This window comes from Cygnus olor, chromosome 3 (genome assembly GCF_009769625.2).
Source record: "Cygnus olor isolate bCygOlo1 chromosome 3, bCygOlo1.pri.v2, whole genome shotgun sequence".
Lineage (NCBI taxonomy): Eukaryota > Metazoa > Chordata > Aves > Anseriformes > Anatidae > Cygnus > Cygnus olor.
The window spans coordinates 39,875,764-39,897,518 of NC_049171.1; the positions used below are offsets into that span (position 1 = coordinate 39,875,764).

A 21,755-nucleotide genomic window follows, 5' to 3' on the forward strand; every position below is an offset into this window, starting at 1 on the left:
TTGTGAGACTCAGCAAGACTTCCTGAATGGTCTATGGTCATACCTAAGAGGCTTTTTTAGTCCACACCTGAGCCTTGAGCTTCAAGCCCTGAGAGCTCCCTGACTCTGTTATTGTGTCCAGATTAATCCACAGTCACGCCTTGTCTTTCAGCTGCTAGCTGCTGCCTCTCAGCTCAGCCACAGCACTTGTGTGACGTCTCCTTTGCCATCCCACTGCAAAGCCAGGGTGTTACTTTTAATTGCCAGTGGTTTTAACTTACCTGCTCAAATGTACGCTGCACAGGCCTGAGTCACTTGTGCATACTTCTCAACCTAGATCAGGCAACTGAGTGGAGACAGCTCCTCAAAATGCCTCTCTGCTGCGACTGCCTGCGAGTCCTCCCTCTTCTTTTCAGTACAAAGTCAAGCACTAACAGCCTAAACCACTGCAGGAGATGCTTTGAGTTAAACTGCTAGCCTTACACTGAAACGGGCAAAAAATCCTCACTTATACCTGCTCCTTACCACCTCTGAATCGTTAATTACTGCCTCTCAGTCTGATTTTCCTCATGGCAGGCTGCTGCTGCTCATGCTGCATACATAGCAAAGTGTGGGCTCCCTGGGAGATGCCAGCTGGGGGCTGCAGGGCAGTTCAGCCAGTGTTGAAGAGTAACAGTAGGGATAGCTGGTGAGCTGGGTCACAAATCTGCGCTCAACCTGGACTTAAAGGACATTTTTGGGTACTCTCTGTCATGCTGTACCAAAACCCATGTGAATCACTTAATTCACATAGTCCAGGCAGATCTGCAGTGCAGTGTGAGAGATACAACTGGGACAAGACTTGGGCATACCAAACCTACACAAGTACTAGGCAGCAGCCATTATACAGTAAGTAATTATTTCATGTTCAAGGAGGCGTTAGGGACTGTCTGAGAGAGTACCTTGGCAGCGTGACAGCATGAGCAGAACTGCAGAGCTCTTCAAAGAGTTGGTGACTCGGGGCAGCTCCTTTTGTCACTTTCATGAGTCATTGTACAAACTGATGTCCACGTGTTGGTTAAATAAGTAACAGTTGACTGGGTTTCAGTCAAAATCTGTCTCAGAAATTTTGGTCAGTGTCTCTGAAAAGCAGAAAGCAAGCAGAGGCATAGCAGCAGTGAGAGAGCTAGCACTAGAAGCGGTGTGGTGAGTCAAAATATTAATGGTTGTGACATGGATGCTCAAATAGAAGCCATGCTGCTGGATGCAGGCATGACTCGCACTTGCACAACACGTGTGAGAGTAGAGAACACTGTCTGTAAGACCTGGAGGTCCTCATATTGACAGAAATAAGCTGTGGCTATTGAAGCTCCAGACCTTTTGCCACATGCTGTGCACAGAAACCTGCTGTGGCCAGTCAGATTGCTGCAACCTGGTGAGGAAACAGGGGGTAGACGTTTGGGCTCCCACACGTGCTGCCTCTATGTGCACACATGCACCCACAGATACATGTATGTGCTACTGAAGTGTGGTTACACGCAGTGGACAGAATGAGAGCACATGGGCTTTACGTGGTCACTGCAAATGCTTTCGTTTCAGAGTGCTGCTGCTGGAAAGCTCGTAGGGCAACTACATATGGATGACCCTGCTGTCTGGAAAAATGTGCTGTGAAACTGCTGTATTGTGCTGGAGGTGATTCCTGAGCCACAGACGGTCCCTGACAGCCTTTGTAAAGTTGATATGAAGCAAAATACCTGTGAGAGCAAGGAAATCAGTCTGTGCTGATTAATGCCAGCGTTGCTGGTATTGATGGTTTAGCTGCCTGTACAAAACAAATGTGGCTAATCAGTTCATCTTGAAATAACTTGTACTACTGAATAAAGGAAGTTGTTGCCTAATCAATTTCATACTAATTGCTCCATGCCACAAATTCAGGGCCTGATCCAATATGAATTGACACCAAGAAAAGATACTCCATTTGCTGCAATAGTCTTCGGATCAAGGCTTCATTTGAAAGGGAGCAAACACAGCATGCTAAATTAGCATTCATCTGAGCCTTCACTGTCTGTTTCTGGAGAAACAGACAGGCTTGATTTCATTTTGTGCATAGCCACATGAGTCGCAGCACTCACACATTGGATTGCAGGCCAGCAAAGCCAACCTGAGCACATCAAAGTTTCAGCAGGAGCTGGGGCTCTGTTGGCTGCTGTCTGCCACAGACCACCTCGGTCGGGTGTCTGACACAGGGTGTTAACTACGGTGTTGCCTCACGGAGCCATTTACCTCCCAACAAACATTTAGTGCTTATGAGGCATTTGTCAAAAAGCCACACTGGGGCTATACCTGTGGCTTTAGCTATTTAAACGTCTTTAAAAATCTGTCCCTTGAGATGATTTAACTCAGCAGGATTTAGGCTGTGAAGGCTCACATCATCAAAGGGACCAAAGTGTCAATCCATCTCTTTTCATGCCTAAGGACATAATAGTATCATGCCCCTCCCCAAGAGAGAGTACTGTAGAGAAATTTCCAAGCTCTCAGCACCCAAACTAGCTAGCTCTGGAAGCAGATGGAGTATAATTATAGCAGTGTCGAGCTGCACCTGAACTAATTAGCTCTGCTGAGAAACAGGGATTGAATTTAATAATGCATGTTCTGCCATACCAAAAAGGCTAGACTGCCTTTGAGACCCACGCGAGTGTCTCTGCATGGTGCTGTGCTGAACTCTGTGGATGTACTCTGAAAGTCAGCTTGGAGCTTTTTTCACCATAATCCACTGCACAATGCAGCTATCACCTTGTCCCAGCATTCAGGTACCATTGGCATAATTACTCCTCAGCTGTCACTTACCTCCTGACTATTAGTTTAGCATGTTAAGTTCTGCATATGCTCAAGATTTTGCTGTCCAAACTCACCTAAATGTCGAGATCCACCTCAAGGACTGCCGTAGCCTATTTCTAAAGCCTTGAAGGCTTCAAAATGAAACCCTCTTTGCTATGGGTCTAGAAGTTACCGGCATGGTCAAAACATGCTTAAAGTGCTTGGTAGCTGGGACAAAGGTAAAAGCTACAGGTTCAAATCCTTGCTCTGGAGCAAAGATACCTATCAGATGTGGATGTGAGCTCTAATCTTAGATACATTTCCTAATAGCTATGATTAAAGCCAGTCTCTCTGGCCTCAGCCTCTGCATATCAAATTATTTCTACAAAGGGGAGCAGCTCTCATGTTGGTGAGTGAGAGGTTTTTTCCACTGCACAAGGAGTTGGGAGCCGGGATGCTGACTTGGGGACTGGTTTGAGCTCAGGCTCCAGCTGTGGTCAGGCAGAAGGAGGAGTTTGACCCCATCTCCCATGCCATCAGGGATAACTCCAAGGCTCTCTATTCTCCTGGCCTATCACTGTTACTCTTTAAAAATGGATCTCCTGCATCATGCGAGTGATTTTATTTAGGTGAGTAATGGCTCTGAGAGGATGGATACTGGGCCTCCCTGGACACGTTCTGCAAAGCCTAGTTCCTCTCTAGGAAGTGCAAAAGGAAACTGTACCCTTGAACTACTTAATGTCTTTCAAAAATTTTAGGCATGGTTCATAACATTTGATGATTTTTTTAATATGTAGCTCCTTTAGACAACTTCAATGTATCTGTGTGCTGTAGACAACAAATTACAACTACTGGATCAAGCATGCACACACCTCCAGAGCAAAGACCTTTTCTATTTATTTGTTTGTTTGTTTGTTTTATTTCTTCAATCTTATAAAACACACAGGCTTTGATGTTTTGAGCTAAGGGAGATTTTCAGTAGGTAGAACTGGTGCGTCTTACTGGACCCATTGTTGCAGAGACTGGTATTTCTCTCATCAGAAACTCAAAATAGCTTTGATTTATTGCAGAATCATTCTTTTTTCCTGCCATTCTGATGATAGGATGAAATAAAATTTCTTAACTAGAAAGAGATCTGATTTACAAGGTTTGTAATAGTTGAGTAGAATTCAATTGCCTGTGGAGGAAACACGGGAATCATTATTTCCCCTCCTCTTCCTGCATTTGCTCTGCAATATATTTGGCTCAAATAATCCATTTCTGAAAATATCTCTGTGGTACATGGGGGAGTGGAGGCATTATAAGCAATATTGCATTTGTAATAAGGGGAAAGGGAGAGCTGTGAAGAGAGGAAGGAGAATTCCCAAGTCTGAGATCTTCCCTCACACTTCTCCTGGCATGGCTTTGTGACAGACTACATCTCTTACAGGGCAGAAAAATAGAACTGCAGCCTCTCCCTAAATAATTAAATGAATACTTAACTTTTAGGTTTAGAACTTACAGTATATTATAAAACAATTACATTTCGTTTGCATGAAAAGGCAAATTACCATTTAGGTTCCTTTGTCATCTGTATGTGTGAGTTTGGAGCAATTAGCATGAATATAGTGCAGGTGCAGTATCTCAGGAAATTGCAAGAAGCTGTGCTGGGGTTTTGTACCATAGAGGGATGTCAGAGCCACTCTTGGAAGAGTCAAAAACTGGAGAGATTTGAGCATCTGAAATGTGATTTTTAAATCATAACACCAATAGATGGCTATATAATAGGCATGAAATGAATGCTCTATTTTCTCACAGATTGTACTGCTGCTTATTTAATTTAACTTGAGACTGCAAACTATTAAATTTTAGATTGTGAATTACCATTCTTTTTTGGGCAGTTTATCTTTCTAAATGTAAATAGAGTTTTTTTTTTGATTGGTAACAGCACTGATATTGTGGTAGCATTGATATTATCTCAAGACACCTTCCTACATCAGTGATATGAATTTTTACGTGTTCTTTAAGACAAACTACTTGTGAATTCCTAGGTCTGGAATTTTGTTTCGTATCATTTTGTTGTATCTAACTGTTAATGGAAAACCAGTCCTTGTACCTGACTCTGAGATTCATTTCATTTTTTTAAGTGCAAATTCCTCATAAATTCAGGTGAGCATGATAAGATAAATGCTGCCTAAAGCCAGACCTCACAGTGGGCATAAGTGGTGATTTAATTTTTTTTTTCTTCTTTTTGGTAGGGTGATACCAATCCACATCTGCTGAGGATTTGACCCTTAGAGCTATCTGACCATTTTTGCTGACGCTTCGTTTACAAGGGCACAACAGAGGGACATGAATGACCGTGGTGATTATTCATACATGGTTTAATGCCCTTTTATTTTGCCACAGAGGCTTAAAGGAGACACTGTGGTAATGGCCCACAGGCCCCTCATTTTATCCGTGTGAAATCGCTAGCTGGAAGAATGATACTGATATGGAACATTTCCTTCCTTGCAGGTATAAAGGAGCAAATTCATCCTGGGGACTACAACACTAAACACAGTACATGCAAACGTTTGTGCATGGGAAAAAAATCTGATAGCCACTATAGAATTTGTGATAGCCACACAAATGAAATGACACACAGGCATGTCCAGTTTGGCTTTAGGGAAGTGGTAAAAGAGGAGGAAATGCAAGTATTAGATCTGAAAAACAGCCTGCGGCAAAAGAGAGTTTTCAGGTTGTCGGCATGGAGAGTCATCTGCTCAGTGTTTCTATACATATGACAACAGCAGCTACTATCCCTTACTTTTAGCTGCACCAACACACACACACTTCAGTTGAGCGGGAGAAGGTAAAAGGGCTTACTCTGAAATAGAAATAGCAGTAGGAGGATATCACATGAAGCAAACTCCCGAAACAGGCAAGACTTGTGACAGGATAAAGATTATTTGTTCTGTTGCTAGCATCCCTAAAGACACAGTTGCTTGCTGGGGTGTTATATGAGAAAAAGATACATATTACTTTGGTGTTTTACTATGTACGGCATGGATTTTTTTGGAGTGCAAGTTTTTAATCTTGACAAACAGGATGGTTTCAGCACTCATCTAAAATTTTAATGCTAATAGAAATATAATTTTTGTCATATTATCTTGGTCTGAGAAAAACCCTTTTTCTGCATTGGTTATGAGGTAAGGAAATTTGTGGGCCCTGTGGCACTAGAGAACCGTCAGTTCTATCTCTAGGTTCTCTGCGTGGGTCTGTAGCTAATGTTGCAACACCTGTCCTATATTTCAAGTGTAGCAGGAGGCCTTTTGAGCAAACTATCATTTAGAGAAGAGCTAGAGATTGCGCAGTCCCCTGTGGCTCTGGGAAAATTTAATGGAGTTGGAGACTAATCCCCCTACCAATGCTCTGTGGAGCACAGGGAGCAAATTTCCTTACCTCTGAGGAAGAAGTCAAATGCTCTCCAAGGGGGACCTGAGCCAATTTTTCTCTTTCCCTCCCTCTTGGGTAAAGTTTTCTAAGGGAATGACTGAGGATTGACCCTATGGAAATTAGAATTTGAGAAGACCCATTATAAAATTGATTTTATTTCCTTGTCATTGGAAAGTTGTTCCCTATAGCATGTTCTCTAATGATTTATCCAGGAGTTTCAAATGTTGTAAGTACCAGTGGTTCTGTATTTCCCTGACCTGTCTCACTGATGGATGGCACAGAGATGGGGATCACAAGATACAGCAGAGATGAAAAGAGAGATAGCCAAATAACATAAAGATGAAATTTCTTTTTTTATGGTTTGAGTAAACTGCTAGGGAGAATCAGGAATAAGACCAGCAGCATTTGCAGTATATATGCTGGGTGATATACTAGTTTAGATCTAGGCTACATTTAAACACAGTGAAATTTGCCTCTGACACAAACCAACCACTTTTAAATTTATCTCCATTTAAATCACTTGAAATTTATTTTCCATGCTTTTCTTGTAGTATGTTTGCACAATATTTGGGAGAAAAGCTTCTTATTTCTCTTTTTCCTCCTTATTAACCCTTATGGGTTATTAACACCTCCCTCCATGGAGTACCCACCCACGCACACTTCTTGGGAAGCAGATGTGACGAGAAGTGCTGAAGCACTATGAGATAAGACATTCTTGAAGAGTCTCTGATCTGTTGAGCATTATCTTGTGAGATTTACAAGTCCAAAGGATTTAATATAAGTAAACAAAACCTTTCAACATCTTACAGCTCCTGGGGAAAAAAATCCAAAACATTCCAAAATTCACTTACGACTTCTTATCGTCAGTGCTACCAGCGAATCTTGCTGTCCACCTGCCTCTTCTATTCTGTCTTAAGCAGCCACAGCAATATCCTGTCTCTTCTGCTACTCATCCGTCCAACATAGGTGTGCAAGACTAATGTAATGATAGTAACCTGCTATCTTTTTTTTGATTTCTATATGTGAGATTTGGTATTTGCTACTTTTTTTCTATTTGGTATTGGCTCTGAAATTTTTTATGTTGATAGCAAATGCAGTTGTAAATTCAGTCTCTGTATTTCTCTTTTCATGGGGCACCTCTTTTTTTTCATTGCTTTTGTTTTGTTTGTTCAAATTAAATTTTTATTGCTCTTTAAAGAATGAACTTTTAGTAAAAGATGATAAAGGATTTATCTGGTGATAAAACATGTAAATCTTTCCAGAAACTTCAGGAGGATTTTAATATTAATGCGGATCAAATATGGAAATATATACAACTTGAGAATAGTTTCTTGGAAACAGGAAGAACTGTGGAGTCAGAATGGAAGTAATCCTTATTAGGATGAGTTTCTGATATTGATAAGACAAATACAGTATCTCAATTTTATTTTCTCTTGCTTAAATCTCTTCATTCTTTTGTGAAAGGGTAGGAAAGAATGACAAGTCAGTTCTTTAAAATACACTGCTGGATAAATCATTAGAGAAGAAACTATAGGAAACAAGTTAGTAGTGAGAAGGAAATAAAATCTGTTGTGTAATAAGTTTTTTTGATTTCTAATTTCCACAGGGTCAATTATCAGTCCCTCCTATAGAAAAAAAAAAGATAATTATTTATAGAAAATTGATATTTTACTATTTTTAATACTTCAATAAGCATGGACATCTCTCCTCCTCTTGTGCCCTCAGGATAACCCTTTTTCTCTCCTAGTATGAATTTTGGTAAAATGAGAGCCTGGTACTTAGTATTCCTAACTTAATACAGCATACTAACTCAAATGAATATTTAAGGTACTTAATTTTTTTAATCTCCCTTTTATTCTTTCCTAAATATCACTGAAATCAGGCAATGTCCTTACTCAACATCAAAACAATAGAAATGAGAAGTTTGGAGAAAAATGACAAGAGAAAATCAATAGGTGACATGCAGGTTCATTTTTAAAACAGCAACACTCTGAGGTATCCTTTTTGATTTTTAGATTTATTTATTTATTTATTTGTTAATTGAAATTTCATAGTTTGTGTTGTGACAATTAAGGACGAGTGGGGAGCACAGGGATTTTGGGGTTCCTGCTTCACACCTAAATTTGTATACTCCACTTTGGCATTATCTGATCTTCATTTTTACCACAGTCATATCCCACTTTCATATGACTAACATTTGCACATGCTCAGTGATCAATTAAACAGAGCTAGATGTGATTGGAAAGATTTGTTGTTGAAAAAATTTACAAGATCAAGGTCTTAATAAAATAGGATGGGATGTTCAGATGATCCTCAAGGATTTAAGTCGTTTGCTATGTGAAGTCCTGAGTACCCTCACAGAGAAATGCTCTGACTTCCAGAAGAAGGGTCACTCCACACAGCCTCCACTTTTCAGGGCTGTCTCTTCTTTCCAGACAGCTAGAAATCCTCAAAGATCCACATTTAGGAGAGTGGAATAGGTGAACAGCCCAGAGAGTCCAGATTATTTTTCTAACACTTTCTTCTAATACCTTCTTTTCAGTCTTAACATTATCATTTCGAAAGAGATTTCAAATTTGCCCAGTATGATGATTTTTAAAGTCTGCATATGACACTCATTCGTGCTGTGCTCTAGGATAATTTAAGAAAATGCCCTGCCCCCATTTATTATTTGGCATGCAGGTTTCTTTCACTTGCTGTGTTCTGGGACATGCTCTCAGCTAACTAGTGAAAACCTCTGCAGGATGTTTTGCTCATTAGAGAGGCATTTTGATGTTAAAGAAATAGTTTCCTTTTTATTTTAAGACGTCTTATTGGATAAATAGTATACACATTTTCCTGAGATGTGTTTTGAGGGCAGCTGCTTGGAAAATGAAGAACAGAGCCTTCAGATCTCTGAAATTAATGGAAAAGTTCAGTGAAATTTGGATTAGACTCTGATGATAAAGCAATCTGAAACAGAAACTTCATTAAAAGATACGGGTAATGGAAGTGTGAGTTTATTTGTCTTAAAAACAGCTTGTGAGGTAATAAATAATGAATTATTGTTAAGAAGTACATCTGTCTCTAAAGGGAAAAATGTCTTGCTGAATGCATCATACATCTGTACTGATGAAATTATTAAAATAAGTACCTTTGAGTTAAGAGGATGAACTATAGAGAAGACCAAATGAACAGAGGGCTAGGGGGCTTTTATGCTAATTAATTGACGGACATACAGCGAAGAGACAAATTGTTAATATATGCTAAACACACAAAATCTGAAAGACCATCTGATACATTCTGTCGGAGACAAAACAGGTCTGTTTAGTTAAAGGCTGTAATATTGCATGTATGCTTGCAGGCAGAGATAAGGTAGCTAATCTAGCTTTTCCTGAGGTGCACTCTGTCTTTTTAGTGCTTAAATTTCAACCTTAAGTTTCTCCTAATGCTGCTGTTTGTACGGGATTGTTCCTTGTTTTCTGGCATATAACCGGTTCCCTGAGAGAGAGATACACCTCCAAATAATGACTGCTTGTCAGGAGGATATTTTTTTCCTGCCTGCCTTTAATGCAGACTCTTATTTTACAGACAGGTTTCTCAAGGCTCATGCTGTCTTATTTTTAATGGCTAAAAAATAAAAGGGAGGGAAACACTGACACGCAGCCGTTCCAGACGAGAATGGAACAAGAGCTCATTTGAATAACCACCCTATGGATCTGTCACGCTGAGCTGGAGACATGCCTCAGCAACCTCCAGCAGGCTCAAAATCAAGCCCTCGGATGAAGAACGGGACAAAGGAGCGCCTGCAGCCCGCGCGTGCTTTGGATCCACTTGCTGAAATGCGGCTGCTCGGGAGAGAGCTGAGTGCAGCCTTGCAGAGGAATTTAATTCACTGCATTACACAGAAACATATGGCTGGAAGCCTACAGGAAAATAGCGGAGGAGGAATTTTGCAGCGATAACATAAACCCTATTCTGCATGAAGTAAAATCAATATTCATTCTTAGAGCAACTTTCCAGGTTCTGGAAACCATACATTGTTTGATTTCACCAAGTTCGGGGTCTTTGCCTCCATTCCCTCCCTGATACACAGTTGTTCTTTAGAAAGAAGCTGCATTTTTATGGAATTATAGAATCATAGAATGGCTCGGGTTGTAAGGGACCTTAAAGCTCATCTGGTTCCAATCCCCCCTGCCATAGGCAGGGATGTCACCGACTAGATCAGGGTGGCCAAGGCCCCATCAAGCCTGGCTTTGAGCACCTCCAGGGATGGGGCATCCAAAATTTCTCTTGTCAACCTCTTCCAGTACCTTTCTACCCTTACCGTGAAGAATTTCCTCCTAATGTCTAGTCTAAATCTATCCTCTTTTAGTTTAAAACCATTCCCCCTTGTCCTATCATTATTTACCTGAGTAAAGAGTCCTTCTCCATCTTTTCTGTAAGACCACCCTCATTGAAAGGCCCCAGTAAGGTCTCCCTGGAGCATTTTTTTTCTTCAGGCTGAACATCCCCAGCTCTCTCAACCTTTCTTCATAGGAGAGATGCTTCAGCCCTCTGATCATCTTTGTAGCCCTCCTCTGGACTTGCTCTAGCAGCTTCACATCCTTCTTGTGCTGGGGGCCCCAAACTGGATGCAGTACTCCAAGTGGGGCCTCACAAGGGCAGAGCAGAGAGGGACAATCACCTCCCTTGACCTGCTGGCCACTCCTCTGTTGATGCAGCCCAGGATGCAGTCGGCCTTCTGGGCTGCAAGCACACACTGCTGGCTCATGTCGAACCTTTCTTCCACCAGAACCGCCAAGTCCTTCTCTGCGGGGCTGCTCTCAATGAGTTCTCTTCCCAGTCTGTCCTCATGTCTGGGATTTCCCTGACCCAGGTGTAGCACCTTGCAGTTGGACTTGTTGAACCTCATCAGGTTCACACGGGCCCACTTTTCCAGCCTGTCCAGGTCCCTTTGAATGGCGTCTCTTCCTTCTGTTGTACCAACCACACCACTAATCTTGGTGTCATCTGCAAACTTGCTGAGGGTGTACTCAATCCCATCGACTTTCCAAGGGTTGTCATGTTTGTAGACTGCAGTATCTGAATTTTGCTCCTAACCATTGCCTGTATAAATCTTTGCGGTGAGAGATATCTGCCCAATGGAAATTCAACTGCCATAAGTTTGAAGCAAACCTGGCATGATGTGTGCCTCCCTTATAAAGCTTTCATAATTTGTTTTCAGTTCAGTAGGCCACAGGAGGCCCAAAAGAAGCATACTACAAGCTTTAAAGTGGTAAGTCTATAATGACTGCTGTTCTGACAGATATGAGTAGTGAAAAAGGTACAAGTACCACCATAATTAATTTCTTACTCTTATTTTAAATGCCCAAATCTTAAAAAGCACCCATGCTGTATCAGTTGTTGGCAACAAAGCTAATGAGGGAACCCCCAAGTGGGTCCCATGGAGGAGCTCATTTTTAGTAGCAGGCCTCTGAGCTGCTTGTAGGGATGGGTGGTCACTACCAGCGAATCTGAACTGGCCCAACTGTCTTTCTGCTGGAACTATAGGCACTTTCCCAAACAGATTAGAACTGATTAGTAACAAATTATTAAGCATAAAATGAATTTCTTGGCATTTAGCCACTGAAAACATAGAGTGAATGTATATCTACAGGAAAAGGAGAATGAGTATCCATGGATGAGTAAAACAGTCGTAATTACATTAGTTGTTGCAGATTATTTCTCACTCAAAGTGGTCGTTACCAGTTAAATATAACACCTCTGTCCATTACAGTAAGCAAATCGTTATTGTTGTGGTTTAGCCCGGCTGGCAGCTAAACACCACACAGCCGTTCGCTCACCCTCCCCCCTCCCTCTCTGGGACGGGGGAGAGAAACGGGAAAGTGAAGTCTGTGAGTTGAGATAAAGACAGTTTATTAAGACAGGAAAAATAATAACAATAATAATAATAATAGTATTAATAATAATAATGTGTATGAAATAAGTGATGCACAATGCAATTGCTCACCACCCGTTGACCGATGCCCAGCCTATCCCCAAGCAGCCGGCACCCCCCCACCCCGGCTAGCCACCCCTATATATTGTTCAGCATGACGTCAGATGGTATGGAATACCCCTTTGGCCAGTTTGGGTCAGCTGTCCTGGGTCTGTCCCCTCCCAGCTCCTGCTGCATCCCTAGCCTGCTCGCTAGCAGGACAGAGCGAGAAGCTGAAAAGTCCTTGGCTTGGTGTAAGCACTGCTCTACAACAATTAAAACATCAGCATGTTATCAGCGCTCTTCTCGTCCTAATCCAAAACATAGCACCCTGCCAGCTACTAGGAGGAAAACTAACTCTGTCCTAACTGAAACCAGGACAGTTATGTAGAAACAGGAGCTCTTAAAATGTTGCTTTATGTTGTTGCTCTCTTCTGTGGCCTCTGCTATGAAACTGAACTCTTGCTTTGTTTCACTTATGTTAGTATAAGGTTGTGAGACTTTCAACTAGGAGAAGGAAGTAGTCTGCTCAACCCTTCAGCCAGTTTGTTTTAATTATTCTAAGTAGTCTGTTGGTAGGTGCAATGTCCCCACAGCTAACAGGAATACTATCACATTGATTGTCTAACTGCAAGGCATGCTGCAATAGTAGGCATTGAGAGATTTATATATATGATAGATTTGATAAAAACTGTTTACCTTTAGTGGGCTGAAGTGCTTGTTTTTGCACATAAGATCTAATGTTTCTTCCTAGCAGTCATTATCTTGGCTACACATGAAAATTGATTTGCCAGCTGTCTTATGACAAACATCTGAAAAAAAATACATAAAAATATAAATGGTATCCTTCCTGCATTTGTTTACCAGAAGGAGATTTTGACTTTTTTTTTCTTTTAATTAAAAAGAAAACCACCTACAAATATTTTTAACTTTTGCTAGGAAACAAAACAATAAAATAAAAAAGAGACCAGTTATTCTTTTTTTTCTGTGATGAATGGAAAGGTAGATATTTATATCCTGTTTCTGTGTCTGTGTGTCTACAGAGCTTGCAAGCTGGTAGATAAAAAGTGGGGAAGAAGGTTATTGAAAATTTGATTTAATTTGATTTGTTAAATAATCTTGCTTTTCCTATTGTCTGTAGAAGGAAAATATTTTATAGAAATCTCACTGAGTAATTCAAATTTCTGTAAAAACAAGATCTCAAAAGATTTTTTTTTCTAATGGACCAAAGTATCCAGGATGCATTCCTCTATGGCCTCGAATTATTTACAAATTTTTTATTATCTTCCATTTTACCATTCTGTATTTTCTTTACTTCCCTTATGGATCCATATTCTCTCACATATATTTACCCATCTCTGTTTCTTCTCTGTATGCAATTTTCCATTACTGTCTCCTTTTCCACTTTCCAGATCTTTTTTTCTCTCTTTTTTTTTTTCTTTTTTTTTTTTCTCTTTTTTGAAGATTTATTTATTTATTTATTTTGGTTTGAAGCTGCTCAGAAATGTGTGTCAGTAGTATTAACTTGCATCTTAAAAACCCAGCCTCCCCATGTCTACTTCTTAAAAGTAATGGGCTAATGAGGAAAAGATGCATGACTTCAGCTTTTTATTTATTTCAAGGCTTGCTGTGAATCTTAGGTTATGTATACTTCTGGGTATGCTGGCTGTACTGGGAGATTCACAATGGACAGTTTCAGTAGTAGTATGATGTTTCCAAACATACACACATATTGCAGGTGTGTAGTCCTGTTTTTACAGTGGTTTCTTGAAGGGTTATAAAGAGAATCCATGTTGTGGCAATGCACCAGCATTCAGACATCACTGAGGTATTCAGACATCAATGGTTAGCCCTTGTTTGCCTTTAAGTGAATCCATTTCAGGCAATTTGCCATCCTGTTTCCAGCAATATTAAATATACAGCTCTGCACTGATCTCTTAGTGTAGGAGAATGTCTGCACTGAGCAGGTTTTTCATTGAAGATTTTTTTCACCCTTCAGCCTTGTGTGGCTCTTTAACGATCTGCTATACACTGCCTCTTTCTCTAATCTTCTGAGAGAGTCAGTAGGCACAAACTGTACTGAGAAAATTATACTATACCACACTCTGAAACTGTGAGTTTGATTCCAACATGTCTGGTGGGACTGCTGCTAAAAGTCAGCATCTAAAGAAGCATCTCATTTGAATTCTGGGTGTACACGTGAGTTAATACGAATGTGCTTGGAGACTGAAGGCTGATGTATCAAAGACACCGTTCAACACCACCGCAGGAGTGTTCCTAATAGTGCGACCATTTTTTCCTTTCACTTCTGTCAAATTTATCAATGTCTGATGTCATTCTTTCTGAAAGAGAGAGCCTATTAATATGTATAAAATAAAAAAAAAAGTTCATCCGTATGCATTAACATTTACTCATGGCAATTATGTCTGCACTTATTAAATTCGTACACTCCCCCCTTCTTTCTTCTTTCTGTTCCAACCCCTACAGAAAATGACACCAGATCTATGAATTTTTATGAATCTGTGTGTATGTGTGAGTGTGCATACCCCTGTACATATATTTATATGTGTATATATATATATATACACACATCTCTCTCTCTCTACTTCTCTCCCTTTGGTACTAATATATTCTTCAGTACTAATGACTGAATAATTTTACCCACTTTTTGTATCTTACTGCTAGAACATTTTCTAAAAAAACTAATGACAGCTTACCTGGAGCTAGGCTGAGCTATTAGGCAGGCACATAACTGCATTGCTCCATGAAGTACACAAGGAAGGAATTGGACCTGAGAGCGGCATAGTTTGTCTTCCTCTCCCTCCTCATTTGTGCAAGGAAGAGGTAATTTATACTCCTCCATTTTCATGTGCTACCTTCTGGTGCAGCTTAATTTTCCTGTGCAGTGGGCCAGAGTGTAAAAGAAGGAGATGAACAGCTCCCACCTCTTGCCATCTCCTTAGTCCCTGCAGTCCTCCTCTCCCATCCTGCTGGGCAGCCCCTGGGGACACCTGTGTGGCAGGCTGTGCTGGAGGAGGGACAAGCCTATAAATACTGTGAGTGGAGAAAGCCATGAGATTAAATGCTGTGTGTCTTCTTTCACAAAAAGTTTGCCTGTCTGTGTTTGCCTAATTTCACCCCGAGAGAGCCAGCTTTCAGCCCCTGACTACTGCTGCTTGGTCCTGGGAGGGAGGGCTAAGGCCAGAGCAGTGGGTGATAGGCATGTGTGCACAATCTTGTGCCCCTGGGACATGTGCTATCTTTATCCTCATCTGCAAAAAAGAGGATTTTGTGCCACAAGCTGGGATTTGCACTGATTTTGGTGAAAACCATCACTTGTGTTAGGGAACTGTTTTCTGCTTGGGGCTCCTGGCTGGAGTTGAGACAATCTCAAAGTATAAAGTGAGATTTTGCTGGCTGATATAGAAGAGAGCACTTGGATGAGCCTTCTCAGGAAGGGGCTGTGACTCCAGTTCAAACCTTTGGTTTGACACAGCCTGCATCCACTCATATTCAGCAGGACCAGAGAGATTCTGAGAAGCCAGAACAAGCAAAATGAGAAGGTGCTGGTGAAAAGATAGAGAATACATTATATTTTAATGTTGGAATATTCTCCACACTCCTCCTCCTGCAGAGGTGTTTATAATGCAATTAAATCCCATCCCCTTTCAGGTCTGCACTGGGACCAGAAACCTTAAAAAAAAAAAAAAAAGAAGAAAATGAAATTAAATAAAAATAAATGTAAAAATAAAAATCCTCTAATAATTTTAAACTGCAGACTTTAGTTTTGGGGCTGCAACTGCCTTCTGCCCTTTAACTGGATAGAGTAGAATAAGAAAGACCAGAGAAACTGGGAGTGTTTCAGGGAGTAAATTCAACATTATTGGCTCAGCTGGATCAAAAGAGATCTGTTATTGCAGTAATCACTGTCATACCCAAAGGCTACGATCAGAATTGGAAGGATGCTGCTTTGATGTTTTCCTAAAATAAATACAAACATTTCTTACTCTTTTAAGCTGAGTCAACAAAAGAGCAGCTAACTGCTTTGTTAGCCAAAAGGCCCCCAGCACTTCTTTGGTTGCTTTTTCTTCTGCCATGGCTTAAATCATCATTTAAACATTATCTTCCTTTGTTCTCTTAGTGCATTCTTATAAGGCAGAGCAGAGCAGGAAAGTGAGACCCATGGCTCTAAACATAAGGCTTTGGTACCTGTTGACTTGTGTTTATTCCCCTTCTCGTTACACCCTTGGATTTGCAATTTTTCACAGTGAAATATACAGCAGTCCTGCCTGGCAGGAAGCTAGTCAGTGTGGACTGCCGTGTCCCTAGACATCACCCCATCGGCCTCAGGACAGCCACGCTTCTCTGAGGTCTGCATGCTGGTGACCACTCAGCTACCTTGCCATGTCCTGTTGGCTTTCAGGGATTCATCAAGTGAGATGTTTCAATCAAGTGGTCAACTGTCATCAATAATAGCTGTATTTACCATGGTCAAAATACACGTGTTTTCTCTAAAGAAGCACTGTCTATGTGTTTCTGTTCACATGACTAACCACAATGCAATTAAATTCTATCGTGCTGCAGATCTGTGCAGTCATACAGCTGCTGAAGCCCCTCTAAACTGGATGATTTACAAGTCCTGTGTTCCACTAGTCTGTCCTGTTCAGAAGAAATGCATAACCTAACCATTTTCTTACTGGCATTAAAAGGTGCAATTAGTCAATAAAGGGACGAGTTAATATTCTCCACACGTATGTTCCAAACATCAGAATAATATGCTTTCTCATAGCTAGTGTCTCATCATTTTGTGGTTTAGCTAAAAAGGAAACTGGCAGGACAACCACGGAGTACACCACGGGATCTCTCCACAGATCTGGGGCAGTTATTATCTCTGCTGCAGAGAAGTATTTTCTCTGCTGGAAGAATCTTCTAAATAAATGAAAAAGTTACTGGGGAGTAAAAGTTTTATTTCTGTGGTTTAGAAAACTTTCTTGTCTTATTTCAAAGACTTAAGTGGCATGGGGAAATCCCCTAGCAGCCATAGACCCTGGGAATTCAATTGTCTCCATCTGTTCTCTATTCCCTAAGCAACATAGCATGAAACCTACTACCATTTATTTCCCTAAGCAGCCTCCTGTGGAAAGAGGGAGCCTTGATTAGTGTATGTGCATATGGTTGCATGTCCACATTTGGAAACCCAGCCACTGACAGAAATGTCAGCTTGATGCTCATTGCCATTCTCAAGCTCTCTGCACTGTATGTGAAAGGGTAACACTTCCATTGTGAAGGGCAAGGCATGTGGGAAACAAGGATTGAGATATTCTTACCAGATACTAAACCAACTCATTTGCTTTACAGTTCTCAAAAAAGTCTCTCTCATAATAAAGGATTGACCTGGGTTCAGCAAATTTGTGGCTCTTGTGTATCGTCAAACGATCCAGAATTTTTAACCAGCAGATGCATTCGTCTTAGCAATACCTTCCTTTCTTGAAATGTTTCAATGCTGTTCATAAAGCAGTAGTACATATTTTTATATTTCTAAATATTAGTTCTGAGCTGTTATTTTCTCACTAAAATTGTCTTCCCCCACCCCCCCCCCACCCCCCCAAGTTGTTTTTCTCATTGGAATATTCCTTGTTTTACAGAATCACAGAATCATCTAGGTTGGAAGAGACCTCCAAATCACCTAGTTCAACCTCTGACCTAACACTAACAAGTCCTCCACTAAACCATATCACTAAGTTCAACATCTGAACGTCTCTTAAAGACCTCCAGGGATGGCGACTCAACCACTTCCCTGGGCAGCCCATTCCAATGCCTAACAACCCTTTCGGTAAAGAAGTTTTTCCTAATATCCAACCTAAACCTCCCCTGGCGCAACTTTAGCCCATTCCCCCTCGTCCTATCAGGCACGTGGGAGAATAGACGAACCCCTACCTTGCTACAGCCTCCTTTAAGGTACCTGCAGAGAGCGATAAGGTCTCCCCTGAGCCTCCTCTTCTCCAGGCTGAACAATCCCAGCTCCCTCAGTCGCTCCTCATAAGACTTGTTCTCCAGACCCCTCACCAGCTTCGTCGCCCCTTACCAGCCCTTCGTCGCCCGTCGTTTTACAGAAAATGCCATTTGAAAATGAGTTTCTCTGACCTTTCTTCTTACTGGTGAGTAACTGGAAGTGAGACTCCAGTTTTCTATATGTTTTCTGTGTGAAGCTGCCATGAACTTAAAGTAGGTTTTCATCCCAGGCTGTTTTGTCTATGTCTACATGCTAATGTTTCATTTCACTTCACAAGCTATCATTTTTGCTACAGCAGAGATCATTCTGTGAGACTGAATTTCAAGAGAGTTGGCCTTGCTTAAGTCATTGTAGGGTCATTTTGTAGCTGGGTGAGACCATTTGGTACAACGATGGGTTAATTTTAAGATTTTATACTTGTTTAGGGAAAGATTTGCAAGATATGTCTGTATGCTACGTTCCTTATTCACTAGACTACTCTTTTTCATTCACCTTTGAAATGCCTGTAATATGGTCCATGTGTGCAGATTATGTTTTACGGATCAAGTGAATTGGCAAATTACGCTGCCTGGCTACAGAATTCAGTTCCTTTAAGTGTAGGGCTGCATCTTTCGTTCCAGTCCAGAAAGAGGAAATTTATAGCAGACGTCAGTAGATTTGAGATATTGCAGGACAGTTAGTTTTAATCAATGGTGCCTTAATAACGAAGAGTTTCTAAAAGAGCACTGTACCAGAACTTCAGAATCAATGTCTGGACACTGGCTGGCCTCATGTTTGGTTAATTAACTTTTTTTTAGGGACATGACCGAACAATGAAAAGTGAACTTCAAGATCTTTGGAAACAACCATATGAGCATAAGAGTTTGAAGTTGTTTTGTACAAAGGCTTTTGAAGGACCCAATGTGTGAATTTTTAAATTAGTAAATATTATTATTTATTCTAACTTTGATCAAGAAAAGGGTTTCCAAATGGGGCAAATTGATTATAGTTTTAATCTGCACGTCTGTAAATCAATATATATAAAAACCATCTAATATGATATTTTCTTATAGCAGTTTTGATTTTAAAAGTTCAACTCAAACACTGCAGTATTCTAAGCAAAGAAAAATAGTAGGTGTGACTGTTTTCAGCTAAATACTGTGTAGGCATGATTATTTTCAGCTAAATTTTAACTAAAATGGTTATAATACATCACCTGTGTCTATGAGCTTGTTAGCAGAAGTATGACTGGGGAGCCTACAGAGAACTTTCTGTAGAAGGGGTTTTGATAAAAGTGAACGTGGAAATTTCTGTTTCTTCTTTCCATCTGTTACTTCTCCTTGCTTTTTAGTGACAATCTAGCAACCTTTTCCAGAGCGAAAAGCAACATATGCATGATCATCATCAGAATTGTAGTGTTTTTGATCCCTAAGAGTTGAAGAGGAGCCCACTGTGCTAAACACTATACAAATGTAACATCTGTGTAAGAGTAGCTCTAGAAGGAGCATCCTGACATACTGCAGTTAAGCTAGGATAGGGACATCTGAAATGATATAATAGCTCTGCTGTCATCAGCTAATGTCATTTTCTGACAGAATGATGTGACTGTCACAATCACCAAGAGAAGATTCACTACGACCTGTTATGGATCTTCAAGTCAGTAGCAAAAATATTTTCTTACGATGCTAACCTGTTTCTTGATTGTCTGGCCTCTTTCCCTCAAAATTTGCACCGAATTTTTGAAAGAATATGGCAATATAAAAATGATTTGGAAGGATTGTTCTAGTAATAGCTTGAAATATATTTTAATTATTCTTTTCATTTGCTGAATATTATTTCAGGTAAAATCTCATTCCAGACACACACAGTTCTGCTGTTAATGTCACTGCTGTGTTAAAACAACTTCTCATAACAAGTTATTATTTTATGAAGGTAGCTTCATAAGAGAAAATTTTTTTTTTTTTTGGTTTTCAGTTGGTTAAATTATATCAGTTTCTGCATTTGATAGTTAGTAGATGGAAGTCTTTTATTTGTCTACAGTTCTAGATAACTGCATTATTTATGAAAGTAAGCATTTCTCCTTATATTATGGCAGGAAATAATCTGCATAATCCCCAGCTTCTTGCAGAAATCAAAACATTATTCATTTCCTTTTCACAGGTTTTGATGGTGTAAGAAAATAAGAAAGCTGCTCATTCAAAATGCAGCCTCTAAGGCCAGAGACAAACAAGTTTGTTCCAGAAGCTGCTCTTCCTCTCAGAGAGGCTAATGCTCAGGGGCTGATGCTAAAGGAAGGTGCTTGGGTCCTAGGGCCTCGGATGTTGAATGTGGCTTTTTTTTTTCTTTCTTTTTTTTTTTTTTCATGGTGGAACAACAACACAGAAGGAGGATATTTTTATAAGTAAGAGTACTTGCCTTATTCTCATGTCACTGATCAGTGACATGCATTTATGTATACTATTTAAAGCTGTGTTAAATGCATAAATGTGTGTAGTCTGTGACACTCAGCTCAACAGATATTAAAAGATCCCAGCCTGTGGTAATCATTTAACTTGCTCTTCAAGACATTTGCAACTGCTTCACATTTTCTATTCCTTTTCAGTATGTGAGATGAAAGCAGGATTGTGGTGACAGCTCAGAGAGCTACCCCTTCCCTTTCCTCCTGCTATTTTTGAAGAAGGACTGGTTATTTTTATTATTATCTTATACCAGTCCTGAGCTGAAAACATTTGTAGCTATTTAAGCGCTTAAGGAAGATCTGCTTCTTACCTTAGGGTAAGACAGTAAATTCTTCCATGTGTTGACTGCATCAGTTATCCCTACAAGCTTTTCACATGCCTGAGGGGTATTTAGTCAGACGGATTCTCTTCATTCAAGAGAAATCTCCAGTGAAGGTCAGCCAGACCAGCAACACTTACTCAAGAACAGGGTGATGGGTTTGCATGTGTGAATGGGAGGTCAGTGACATGGTGCTGAGGAAAGAAAGTGAGGGTATATCTTTTCTTTTCAGCTCCTGCATGAGAGCAGCCCTAGTTTCAGAACAGAAGAGCTGGGATTTGCTTGCTCTGCCATCTGTACTCCAAGCAGCAGCAAAAATGAGGTCCTTCCCAAAACATGACTTAAGTTTTCCTTCTCCAGACCTTTTAAAGCATTATCTTTGCAAATTTGCAAGGAAACAGTAGACTAGTTTATGCTATGGAGGATGAAGTGTTTAGTGGGTTCATTCAAACACTGTGACACAGAACAATAGTTTGCTATTCGGCAGTTCTCTACAGACTGTGTGGAGCCCTCAGGATTGCATCCAAATTTCACTCCTCTCATAAGATTTGTCTTCTCTTCCCTGAACAAGGCATCACATTCAGCTGGAGGGTGGGCATCAGCTGTCCTCTACCAACCGTACAGTTCTGATATGTACAGTCATGAGGCGGGGGGCAGGCTTCAGAGGTGGAGATGTGAGCTTGATTTCTGGGGGATGGAATTTGACTTGGGGAAAAAAATGTGCAAATCAAACAAGTCACATTTAACATATGAGACCCGACTTTCCCTTTGGCCTCTGAGTCCTACGAAGACTCTCATTAACCACAAAGCTCAATATTCAAATGTCAGTCCTTC

At 40.5% G+C, this 21,755-nt stretch overlaps 1 long non-coding RNA gene across 1 annotated transcript; it reads left to right on the plus strand.

Annotated features, from left to right (window-relative positions):
* Nucleotides 1–2,694: 2,694 nt before the first annotated feature.
* Nucleotides 2,695–5,317, plus strand: LOC121067091. Its single transcript, XR_005818090.1, has 3 exons — nt 2,695–2,768; nt 5,013–5,119; nt 5,272–5,317. It is a non-coding gene; the product is annotated as an uncharacterized LOC121067091 (long non-coding RNA).
* The last annotated feature ends 16,438 nt before the right edge of the window (nt 5,318–21,755 follow it).